We start from the raw sequence: 13,035 nt of genomic DNA on the forward strand, positions 1-13,035 counted from the left end.
TAACTTCACTATGGATCTCTATGTCAAATATTCTGTATGTCCTTTTTATTAAAGTCAGAAAGCATTAACATATTTTTACTTTTATTGTATGCCATACTTACCTATTCTTTTTTTAAACTAATTCTTACTATATTCCCTACAGGTATGTGTGGCTGTCTGTGTGTCAGGTGTGTGTGTGTTTGGGGGGGGGGGGTGTTTGCTTGCATGTGGGTATATAAACATGAGTGCTGGTTCCCGTGGAGGCCAGAGACATTGGGTTCCCCAGAGCTGGAGTTACAAATAGCTGTGAGCCATTCAGTAGGGGTGCTATTGGATGGATGAAACTTGAGTCTTCTGTAAGAACAAATGCTAACTCAGCTCTCCAGCCCCATATTTACCTATTCTTGAAATACTTTGATACCTACCTTTGGCCAAACCTGGCTATTTACAGTTTAGTAAAATAATTATGAAGACCTTAGAAAACTTGTCACACCCAGGGAAAATGGCAGGGGATATAGAAATGCTTGTCTGTTTTCCTTGTGGTTTCTTGTTGCCTCCAGTTCATTAAAGATGCTTCTTTGTTTAGACTCTTATATCCCCAAGTTCTTAGGAATAAACTCAGCAACTTTACAAACCAAGTCGGCATGGGGAAAAAACTGGGTTCATTGTCTACATTATTTTTTTTAACTGTTTTTTTTGTTTTTTGTTTTTTGAGGTTTTGAAACTAAGCTGTTGACAGAATTTAATTTAAAACATTTCTGTTTTTAACTGTTGTCTTTTACCTTCTAGTTTTAATTTTACTTTATGTATATGGCTGTTTTGCCTGCATGTATATTTGTGCACAATCTGTGTGCAGTGCTGGAGAAGACCAGAAAAGAGCTTCAGATCCTCTGGAACTTGAATTACAGTTGTTTGTGGGCTGCCAGGTGGGTGCTAGTGATTAAACCCAGGTCCTCTGGAAGAAAAGCCACCCCTGAGCCACCTCGCCAGCCCCTTTGTCTTATTTTTAAAGCCTCCCTAGGAGCAATCATGCCTTTCTTTTCATCCCAGGAGACCAGGGGTAGGTAGTGCTACTCTGATGGAGCACAGCCACTGCCCTTTCACCGGCAGGATTATGTTAGAGTTCTGAGTATCATTTCATCCTTAAGTTTCTCAGGACACACCTCTGTATGGATTCTTTTTTTCAAAAGAATACCAACCACAAACCACTGTGATATGTACAAAAATAACATTAAATTCCCAAATGTTTTCATAGGTATAGTTAGTGGAAGCTGTTAATGCTCAAATTCCAGTGGCTTCTTTAATTTTTAATGTTCTCTTTTTAAATACATTTTGTTTTCTGTATTTTGATACAACTCTGTCCAAGTAAACATTGTTTCTATTATATAGCGTCACTGGGGAAATGCAGTTCATAAAGTCATTTTTATATGGTGGCATGATCTTTCTATAGACTGAAGAATTTGTGTGATGAAATGTGTGAGAGTAGAAAATCATTTCTAGGTCACATCCAAGGTGCGGGGTCACATTTGAGACACTGCTAGGGATAAGCTGTTCACTGAATATTGGGTTATTTTCATTTGCCAGAGTATAAAATTAATAACAGTTAGGTTTGGACATGACCAAAATCTAAGAAGCAGGGGGCAGTGCATAGAGTATGAATAGGGAGTGCTTCAGATGTGTCTGTTACAGGAGAGGCATTGTTTATAACTCGTATGCAAACTTTACTTTACAATATTAATTTATTACTTGGAATATGAAAGATACTTATCAAAAGAAGAGAGAGACCAGTGTCACTAAGTTTAAGTTTAGCATAAATTTCTTTTATCATTTTATATTCCATTATACAAAATCACTCAGTAAGCTCTTTAAGGTTCTGAAATGAAACCACAGTCTTGTATTTCCCTACCAACTAGTAGAAGTAGAGAGCCGTGGCCTGGCCAGGGAGAAACGATGATGGGGAGCCAGCATATACTGAAAGAAGGCTGTGTTTGAAGAGAACCTCGCAGCTGAGGTCTGTGCCGATGGGTGTTTTAAAAGCACTCTGGCCGGGCGGTGGTGGCGCACGCCTTTAATCCCCCAGCACTTGGGAGGCAGAGGCAGGCGGATTTCTGAGTTCGAGGCCAGCCTGGTCTACAGAGTGAGTTCCAGGACAGCCAGGGCTACACAGAGAAACCCTGTCTTGAAAAACCAAAAAAAAAAAAAAAGCACTCTGTATGTGTGTCAGTGTTCCGATTCTTTCTTACAGACATCTAACTGTTCCAACAGATGCACACTGGTTTGCTTCCCCCATCCTTCCTTCTGAAGAGCCTTTCTTAAAAACATTTTAGGGATGAAAGTATGGTTGTCTCTCTTCATAGAGAAAAAACCTTCTCCACCCAGGGTTGTTTACAGCTCAGTATCTTAACTTGTGACTGTCGAATTTAATGCCTGTGGTGATGTAATAGGTTTTTTTCCCCTTACTGTCTAACTTGTTAATACTGTAATTTGGCCATTTATTCAGATGAATACCTCTACTGTTTAACAAAGGAAAAACATGGCTTAGAGCAGTTTTCATTGCTTTTTCTGCTGTGTCTTGGTGAACACTGATGTTTCTTGCATGCAGAAAAATGAAACGATACTTTTAGGGTAATAGTCTTAGAGCATGTATATATGTATGCCTTGGCTGGTTCTCTCCCCCTCCCCCCACCCCCCGGCCCCCTTTCTTCCTCCTTTCTTCTCCCCTTCTTTCTCCCCTCTTCCCTCTTCTTCCTCTCCTCTCCTCTCCTCTCCTCTCCTCTCCTCTCCTCTCCTCTCCTCTCCTCTCCTCTCCTCTCCTCTCCTCTCCTCTCCTCCCTCACCCGTCTCTCCTTTTTCCTGTGTAGTGTGTGTGTGTGTGTGTGTGTGTGTGTGTGTGTGTGTGTGTGTTGGGGGGGGGGGCAGGTCAGAAGCAAGAGAGCCACTTCTCTCCTTGTGGGTTTTTGGGATTGAACTTAGGTCCTAGGTGGTAAGTGCCTTCCTGGCTAAGCCATCTACCAGTACTACTTTGATTTTTTTTGTTTTGTTTTGTTGAGATAAGGTCTCAGTATGTAGCCTTAACTGGCTTGGTACAGCCAAGGCTGGCCTCAAACCCACAGGGAGCTACGTGCCTCTGCCTCCCAAATGCTAGGGTTAAAGGTATGGGCCACCACATTCAACTCTTCCTTTGATTTTTAACTATAGATTTATACCAGTACTCTGCATACCCTCAGCAACTTCATCTCCCTTCTAATGTACATTACTTTTTACATTTTCAAGCATAGGTTTTACATGGATACAGATGTTGTTTAGAATAGTACAGTATTAAAAAATTACCACACTTCAGAAACACTCTGTTAAGGCAGACCAGAGACTTGTACTAGCAACATATATTTTCCTTTTCTTTTTAAATAAATGTGATTGGAGTTAGCTCATCGAGACACATAGATTGGTAAATTTATCATTTAATTTGGGGCTTCAATTAATTTTTTACTATAACTTTTAAGTCTGACATGACTTAGAAGCAAGTAAAAGTATTTGTGGAAAGTGAATGTCAGTTGAATCAGTGATGCAGGTAATTTATTTGAATTATTTTCATAAGTTTTTTATTTTTGAAATCGTTTCTACCAAGTGACATTTTTTTCTAAGTTAATGAGGTGCTTTGTACATGGAATATTTCCCCCTTGCAAAGGCCTTTTAGAGTGACTTCTACTCTAGTAGATTCTGCAGCTTTGAGGTTATTTCAGAAAGCTGGAGAATATAGAGAATCTAAGTACATGACCACCTGGGAGTTGGTATTCCAGAACTCATCCAGGATGGAGCGCATCCAGGTGACTAGTTTTGAGATTAGACTGACTGCTTATGGAAGAAGAATAAAAGGGGTTATGGATAAAAAGATGGCTATCCCTGAATACTAAGTATTCTGAAGAAGCATGGTTTCTGTTTCCAGTGGATTGAATGTAGAGGATGGATAAGAAGGGAGTTTAGTGGAAACAAAAGAGGAAAAAAACAAAACAACCTGCTAAAACAACAGAATTATATGAGTGAGAAAGGTTTCCAGGAGCTTCTAGCATCTCAGTTAAGTGTTTCACACCAGCAAGTAAAGCCTCTTGCACACTGAAGTGGCATTTATAAGGGGTGGAAAGCTTGTGAGGAACTTGGAACATGGCAGATGGTGCATGGAGCGTGAAGTGTAGGGCTAGAAGCCATACACAGTGAGTGCATCTGCTCTGCCTCCTGCCTTGCCCTCTTCTGATAAGAAAAATGGTGCGATGCTTTGGTGCCAACATCTCCAAATACTGAGAAGTAAAGGTTTGGGGAAAGAGAAATAAATACCATTTAGCACTTGGTTCCTCAGACACACACCATGATTGGGGGTTACCACTTTCCTACAACAAACCAACCCAGTGTTAACTTTTGAAGTTAGCCGTCACAGCTATATGTACAATAAGGTACATCTTGTTGTTTCTTCCAAAGATTAAGGAATGTTTCTGACATTTGTGGGCAAAGTGTGCAACAATAAACCATTGTCTTTGTTCATTCTGGTAGTCTGTTTTACAGGATTGTATCTCGGCTTTTTATTCAGGCAGTGCACAGTACCTCAGTTACGATAGCTCTGGAATATATGTGACTCTAAAATTGCTTTAAATACCTTTGCAAAAGTGTTTATATTATCATAATTATTCATAGATACTCGTTAGTGGAAGGAATAGCTATTTATAATTTAGTTTAGGTCCTTCCAGTTGTGATAATTACTAGCCTTCATTGGAGCTAATTTGAGTTGGTATATTGATATATTGTCTGATTGACTACTGTTACTTGGCTGTAGTGACATTTTATAAGTAGTAAGAATCGGATTCTATCAGCTTTAAATCAAATAAGGTTATATATAAGTTGTAAACTTTGATTTTAAAGAACTCTGCTTTGTTTTGGTGGTTACTGCAGAGTTGTGTAAGCTATTCAACCAACCAGATTTATTTGAAAATCATTGGCTATTTTTGTAGAAACACGGATCACTTTATAAAAGTGATTTCATAATACTATTAATATTTTGTAAGCTTGCTACTTACAGTTTTCTTTTTATATAGAAAATTAAAATCTAGTACAGAGAATTTATAAACCCTCCACTTTGAGTCATAACTCAGTCTTCACACACGACTAATAAATGGCTAGTTGTTAATGATTTACCTCTTTCATATCTGCCGTGTCTGGTTTATGTAAAAGCAAATCCAGGTTCCATCACCTCATAGTAATTACTTTAGTCCAGGGTGCCTCTCTCTTGGGGATTTCTCTTCTCTGAGCCATTCCAAAGAGTAATATATATGGATAATTAGCTCTAGAGTGAAAGCTTCCTGGTTTTGAATTTCTTTGTTTTTCATAATCCAATCACATTAATAAGTGAATTTGGCATTACTTTGTGGTCTTATAAAGAAAAAAATACATTTACATTATGTTACTTTTTATATTATAGTTTTATTGAATTATAATTCACAATTCACAGGATACAGTTTGCTAGTTTTAGTATATTTACAGTGCCGTACACCCATCATAACATTCCATTTTGGACCATTTTAATATAATTAGTTGTCCATTGATTCACTGCAGCTTCTACTGCTGCTATCTATACTATAGTAATCTATTCAGGGAGCTTGGTATACATAGAGTCATAAAGTATTTAAATATTGTGATCGGCATTTGTATTAGTTACTCTTCTGTTGCTGTAATAAAATACTAAGCTAGAGAAAAGTTTTATTTTGGCCTGTGGTTCTAGAGGGGTAGTCTTTCACCAGCTCTCACACATGGATGTTTCTTGACATAGGATACATTTTTTTAAAAGAAGGCTTTTGAGATTTCTCTTTGATACTTTACAATGTCAGGTTATATTTTGTGATTATGTTATTCCTTTAAGTTGCCTAGGAGTTTTTAACTTTGTGCCTAGTGATTGCTGTTTTTCTTCAGTCATAGGACATTTTCAGGTATCCCGTTAAGTGTTGACTCTCCTATCCTTTTCTTCTTCCCTCTGAAATCCTGTTGAACACATGTTTGAGCAAATGCTCAGCTGTTTGATTATATTTTCTGCATCTTTATTCTGATCTATCTGTCTCTCTCTCTCTCTCTCTCTCTCTCTCTCTCTCTCTCTCTCTCTCTCTCTGCGCTTTCCCCTTCATGCTGTATATACTCTGCAAAATTTATTTTTCCATGATTTTTTAAATTGTGTCTAGTCAGATATTAAACATATCCAGTGACGTTTATTCTATCTGCTGTGCTTTTGAGTTTCTAGATGATTTACTTATTTCTCACAGCACAGGTATTATTTCATAGTATTGGAGAATTCCAATCTCTGACATCAAAGTTCTTTTCTCTAGAGAGGCTTTTGGGATAGTTACCAGTTCTCATCACCATTTTAGCAGTTTATTGCTGGGTAAGAAAACACCCCAAAATGGAGCTTAAAATAATGACGCAGTGTTCCCACAGGTATGTGGGCATCGGCCAGGCTCGGCAGTGTTTCACAGCTGGTATCAGTGAGAGGTTCACGCATCTGCACCCAGCTGCAGGCTGGCTGTGGCACTGCTTCTGACTTGCCTCGCTGACTGACTGGTCCAGTGTTTCAGGGGTACCTTTGTCCTCCTTTGTGCACTGCAGAACTCTCTCAGTGAGTAGTGTCTAGCCCAACATCTGTATTTAGCATCCTAGGTGAGTAGGGTTCTTCAGCTGCAGTAGATTAGTCACTTCTAGTCACAGGGCCAGTCCAGTTTAAGAAGGAACAATCCTCCACACCCCCTTCTCCCTTTCTGTTTCCCCCTTTTTGTTTGTGGTTACAGATTATTTATTGTAATTCCCCTTCCATTTTTGTTCAAAACTCAGGAGGACTTGGTGGCTAATTATCCTACTGTCTTAGTGTCCTGTGAATTTGTAGAGTTGAACATAGTTGTACTTTGAATTGGTAGGCATCTTCCTGGAAAATTGCATCATGAGAATGAGAATTTTAGTCCAGGGTCTTAAGAAGCAAGGAATCAGACAAGATGGATTCATTGTGCAAGGATTTCTTAGGAAAATGGATAGATGCTACTCTTTTTCTTGCTTTACATTTTGTTTGTTTGGTGCGTGCATGCGTGCGTGCGTTTGTGTCTTGAGGACAGCTTGCAAGATTTGAGTTCTTTCACCATGTGGGTACACACACACACACACCCCTATATCTCCTTTGTACGGCAAACAGAATTATAGCTTTCAAGATTTAAGTTCATTGACCATGTAGGTTCTAGGGATTAAACTTGTGCTTCATGGTAAGTGCCTTTTAATTGCTTACCGACTTAACTCTACTTGATACCAGCCATGTGCAAGCATAGAGACAAAGGGGGTTCTTATCTGAGTGTGCATGTTTGTGTGTGTGTGTGTGTGTTCGTGTGTTCATGCATGTTTATTTGTGTGCATGTAGAGACCAATAGTCAACACTAGGTATCTTCCTTATATCTGTCCTTAGTTTTTGAAGACAAGGCCTCTCACTGAACAGGAGCTAGCCAGTTCAAAGGGGTGGGTGTCTCCGCTTTGCCATCCCTGGCTTTACAGTGCATGCTGCTAGGTGTGGCATTTTACATGAGTCCTAGAGATTTGAACTTGGGTTCTAATGCTTGCTGTTCCTACTGAACTGCCTCTCCATCCTTGGAAGGGATTATTACTATTGACTATTATCTTCAGAGACTGCCTACTATAGCTTACATTACTTTGATAAGATCCATAAAATTGGGGGGAGGGGGACGGGATGGGGGTTTCCAGTGGGTAAACTGGAAAAGGAGGTAATATTTGAAATGTAAATCAATAAAATATCCAATTAAAAAACAGCCATAAAATTGTAACTTGACATCCAGTCTGGAGCACTTTAGTCTATACATTAGACCTATTGTTTCTTCTTTGTGCCTATGTTAGATAAATAGATATAGATATAGATATAGATATATTCTCTCTCTCTCTCTCTCCTATATCCTCCTTTGCACTGCAAACAGAATTATAGTTTGTCGTAAATGTTTATTTTCCAAGCTGTCTATGCACTGAAGAGACTTTGAACAATTGACTGAACAATACAGATCTTTTTTCTTTACTCATACTTACTGTTTTTATTTCCTGATGTTAAAATCCAGTTTTCAATATATAGATAGAGATATAGTTAATTATGAGCTAATTATCTAATTTGGTCTGTATTAGAACATGAAAAATGATTGTTTTTATTTTTCAAGTTTTGTTTGTTTTAAAATGGATTGTTATTATTTCTACATTTTTGTTATACTTGGAAGCAGTCATATAAATTGCCTTAATCTGTTTGTCTTAGTATTTTCTTTAGGTGATTTGAAGAAGTCATGATTTTCTTCTGTTTAATTCAGAAAGAGCAAATGAATGAATGAATGAGTGAATAGATAAATTGCCAGACTCCTTATCCTTGTCACACGTAGTCATTAAACCCCAAAGCAATAGTCATACTATGGCATCAGTTCTCTTCACACCTCTTCTTCCCTTCTCATTGGCTGCCCTAATAAGGGAAAGTTACTCATTTCAAATAGTGGCAGGTTGAAATTTACTGGCCTATTCACAGTAGCTTAGCTTCTTTTCCTGTCAGTGTGGCAAAATACTCTTAACAGGAAATCAATTTAAAGGATGAAGGGTTTGTTTTAGGTCATAGTTCACTGTGCATACTCCATCCTGATGAGGAAGATAGACAACAAAAGCTTGAAGCAGCTGGTAGCATCACATCTACAATCAGGAAGCAGAGAGGGATAAATGTGTGGTGCTGTTCCATTACCTTTCTTCTCCATCTGCACAGTCTAGGATCCTGACCAGGGAATGATGCCACCCGCAGTGGGCATTTCTCCCCTCCTCAATATAATGAAAATAATTATCTGGAGGTAGAGCCAAAGGCCTATCTCCCAAATGATCTTAGATTCTGTCAGGTTGACAATCAACATTAACCATCAGACAATAGAGCAGAGTGAAAAAACTTAGTTTAAAAAAAAAAACCTTTGGGGGTTCTCTGAATGAATAATCATGCTTTGAATGTGTCTTTTACTCATACATGACCATTATTTTTTTCCAGTACTCTTAAAAACAATTTTAGGTGGATTGCTATTGCTTTGCCTCTAATTGTATTGCTGATACTGTTTCAAAAATGAGGTAGAGGCAAGAAACAGCTTTCTACTTTTTAAAGGGAAAGAGAGAATGTAGGTAGGGAGAGTATGTATTGTAGTGGAGAGTGGAGTTTGAAGCTGACCTCAGAGTTTTTGTAACTTGGCTGTGCTCTATGGTGGCTTGCTCCTTGCTAAGCTTCAGTTTCTCAATTTGTAAACTGAAGGTAGAATTAGCAACCACAGTGGCATTTTCTTCTGCTTTAAAAAAAGGATCTCGTTTTCATCATGCAATAGTGGTGCAAGCCTTTAATCCCAACTCTCTGGAGGCATAGGCAGGTGAATCTCTGAGTTCAAGACCACTCTGGTCTACAGAGCAAGTTCTAGGCTATCCAGGGCCACACAGAGGAACTTGAAAACCAATCAAACAACAAAAAGAAATCCTTTTGTTTTCATATTTATTGCCTTGTATGCTTATGTTACTCTTCTCCATATGTAAGAGTAGCTCATGGTGATGTGGACTAGGATTTTGGACAGGCAAGAGTCTTAGGCTGTGAAGACGATTTTAAATAAGTGTCTGTTGTAGATGTTTTAAAAACATGGGTCTAAAATGGAATTTCTTTGGAATGTATTAAATTACAAGAAAATGTAATAGTGACCTACCTTATTGTAAGGTAAGGTTTCGTGTATGTCTAGTTGGCACTCTTGTCAACCTTTATTCTCTGTGGTTTTGTAAAAGACTGATATGAATATATGAAGCATTGTCCAGTCTTCATTGTGACTTGCTGATTCAAGAAAAGCAAGGTGATTAGAAGCCAAAGGAGCCTGGGTATAAAGCCATACATACCTCAGCTTTTACTTGTCTTTGTTCGTGTCTTCCATTTCTTAATCACTCTAATTTCAAGATGCTTTTTATTCCTAGTGGTCTCTTTATAGATACTTATCTTTTGGGCAGCTTTAAAATAAGGCTTTTAAAATAATAGTTTTATGTTTTATTTTATAGATGATTATATATATTTAGAAGTAACTTAAAAGAGAACTCACTAACCTGGAGGTGAGTGAGTGCTTTTAAGGCCTCACCATGTTAACTGTGTTAACTATTTTAAGTCCTAAACACATTCCAGCCATCACCCAGACCCTTTCCCCTCATTTGCCACTCTCCCCCATCTCCCCTTGCCTCCTTCTCCTTTGCCTGCATTTTGAAAAACATTACCTGGCTGCAGTCAAATTCAGCTTCCATCCTTTCATGGTGGGAGCTGGTCCAAATGGCTGCCACAGCAAGCTCTGCTGTTCATGGGCCCTATTCTCTGTATTGGGACCTAGGGATAAGGTTGACTGCAGACAAAAACAAAAAAAACCCCAAAATACTGCCAGGAGCAAGGAAATTGGCTTAGTGGGTAAATATACCAGCTGCCAAGCCTGAGGATCTGAGTTCAGCCTAGGAACTACATGATAGAGAACTGATACATAAATGCGTGCGTGCGTGCGTGCGTGCGTGCGTGCGTGCGTGTGTGTGTGTGTGTGTGTAAAATAAGTAAAACACAATAATAATTTTTAAAACCCTGTATATATTTTACCATCAGGGTCCTGTTATTTTTATAAGCACAAAAAAATGCCTTGATGTTCTCTGTTCTTGGTGTTTTTATTGACATTATTGGAAGGAAATACCTAATTGTTTGAATCATTTACTACAGTTTATTGATTTGAGAAAACTGGAGATAACAGGGTAAGCCACTAGGAAACATGGATGCCCTGATCTGAGAATCCCAGCCCCTTTCTGTGGAGGCAGCTCTTACTGTTATTAACTGTGCAGTCTTCACTGTTTCTAGAAACTGACCGCCTGGTTCTTCAGCTCTCAGCTAGCTCATTGGTTTACATTACATTCAGTTCTCTTTTCCAGTGTTCTTGGTTCTTTACTGAATGTTGTGAAACAGTATTCAAAGTGCTTTATGGTTTTTAATATTGTATCCCGTTTCTTCCACCCCAGTAATCTTCACCTACTACAAAATGAAGACATTACATGAAATGTACTGTATCTCAAATCTGAGCATTCATTTCTCTGTTTGTACTTGACACAAATACATTTCATTCCCTCATTTACTTAAATACTCATATTCCCTGAAAGACTTTTTAGTTGTGTTTTGGAGATTGGTTTCTTGGTTATTTCTAGCTATGGTTGTTCCTTCTCAACTTAATCCAGAGATGATTCTATGTATGAATGGAAAACTTTGCTGGCCTTGCAATGATTTCTTTCCTGATTACTTGAGAGAGAGAGAGAGAGGGAGAGAGAGAGAGAGAGAGAGAGAGAGAGAGATTGAGATTGATTTGTTATTTTCAGAGTTTTAAAAAATTATTATTTAATAAATTTAAAATAAAAATAATTATTATTTATTTTATTTGTATGAATTTTTTGCCTGAATGCCTGTGTGCTTTATACATGCCTGGTACCTGCAGAGGTCAGAAGAGGATATCATTTTTTTTAGACACCTGTTTTCCTCTGCCCTTTCTCCCTTCCCTCCCTCCCCTTTCCTCATCTCCTTTGCCTATATTTTGAAAAACACTACCTGGCTGCGAGTCAAATTCAGTTTTCATCCTTTCATGGTGGAGCTGGCCCAGATGGCTGCCACAGCAAGCTCTGCTGTTCATGGGCCCTGTGTCCCTGCATTGTGGACATTTATAACTATATCAAGTTATCAATGATTATGAGCAGCCATGTGGGTTTTGGGACGTGAACCTATAACCTCTACAAGAGCATCAAGTGCTCTTAACCACTCAACCATCTCTCCATACTCTTAAAGTTGTATGTATATATGCATGCATGAGTGCGTGCATGTGTACATATGCCCATGCCCATGGATGTCAGAATCCCTGGAGCTGGAGTTCCAGGTGAGGTTATAAGATATCTGACATAGGTGGGAATTGAACTCTGGTCTATGCAAGAGTAGCATGCACTCATTACTGCCGAACCATCTCTCTAGTCCTGTCTATTCTTATCTCTGCCTATTTTCTTTTGCCTTCTGTAGTTGTGGCCCCAGTAGGAAATGGATTTCACACCCTCATTTTTCTTGCAGCATATTTACCAAGACAAACCGAATTCGGTATGGTTAATTGTGGCTTCTGACATTATATTAAACTAAAGTCTGACCTGATCTAATGAGCAGAGGTCCTGATCTTCCTCCAGTGTTGTCATGACATTTGCAAACTTCATGTTCTTGGTCAGGTTTTTCACTGAGTTCTTTGGGTCTAGTGTAAAGGCAGTATTGCAGAGTGACCAAGAGCTTTGTACGAGCTTGGTACTTGAAGGTCGCTTGCCAGCTGTGGGCCTGGACAGTCTGTCCTTATCTGTGGGTCTGTGTTCTGTAAAGTAAGAATGCTGACATCCCCATCTTCAGATTGACAGCCTCTCAAGGCATCAGCGACTTAGATACATTCCTCCTCTCTGTTGGAAGTGCTAAGATGACAAGTCCTGACTATTTGTGGTTGTGGTCATCAGCTACCTTCTGCTATTGTTAGCTTGTAGTTTCTGTTTGCAGTCATAACTAGCCATTGTGTCTACATCTTGTTATCAATAGATACAAGAGGAAGGAGGCAAAGGACCCAGCCAGGCTTTCTGCTCTTTAAGAGCATATTACAAGTCCCATATGTCTCTATGCCGTTGGTAAGAACACAAATCTGGCCACATCCACCAACCCTAGAATACCAGGAAATAATAGGTTTAACCTGGTGTATCCCCCAACCTTTCCAACCCCCCAACACATCAGTTAGGTTCCTAGCAAAGGAAGAAAAGATTGTTCTGGGAAGTGATGAGCAGTGTCTTCCTTAGACTCCTTTCATACTCAGGAGATAGATTGGTGCTTTGAAGACAATGCTTATATGGAAAAATGGAGAAGGAAATCTTGTATTAGGATAAAGTTGCAGAATTTTTAAAACACTTAGAAACCCTTTGTGCATG

The 13,035-nt window shown here is 38.9% G+C and overlaps 1 protein-coding gene and 2 non-coding genes across 3 annotated transcripts in view; all 3 read left to right on the forward strand.

Annotated features, from left to right (window-relative positions):
• The window catches only part of Gtf2f2 (general transcription factor IIF subunit 2), a 109,081-nt gene that overhangs the window by 30,694 nt on the left and 65,352 nt on the right, over window positions 1–13,035 (forward strand). The gene's annotated exons all lie outside the window — the stretch shown is intronic.
• On the forward strand, window positions 10,302–10,430 carry LOC117706388 (small nucleolar RNA SNORA5). Its single transcript, XR_004606498.1, has one exon. It is a non-coding gene; the product is annotated as a small nucleolar RNA SNORA5 (small nucleolar RNA).
• Window positions 11,650–11,775, forward strand: LOC117706389 (small nucleolar RNA SNORA5). Its single transcript, XR_004606499.1, has one exon. It is a non-coding gene; the product is annotated as a small nucleolar RNA SNORA5 (small nucleolar RNA).

The sequence above is a fragment of the Arvicanthis niloticus genome, chromosome 3 (assembly GCF_011762505.2).
Source record: "Arvicanthis niloticus isolate mArvNil1 chromosome 3, mArvNil1.pat.X, whole genome shotgun sequence".
Classification (NCBI taxonomy): Eukaryota; Metazoa; Chordata; class Mammalia; order Rodentia; family Muridae; genus Arvicanthis; species Arvicanthis niloticus.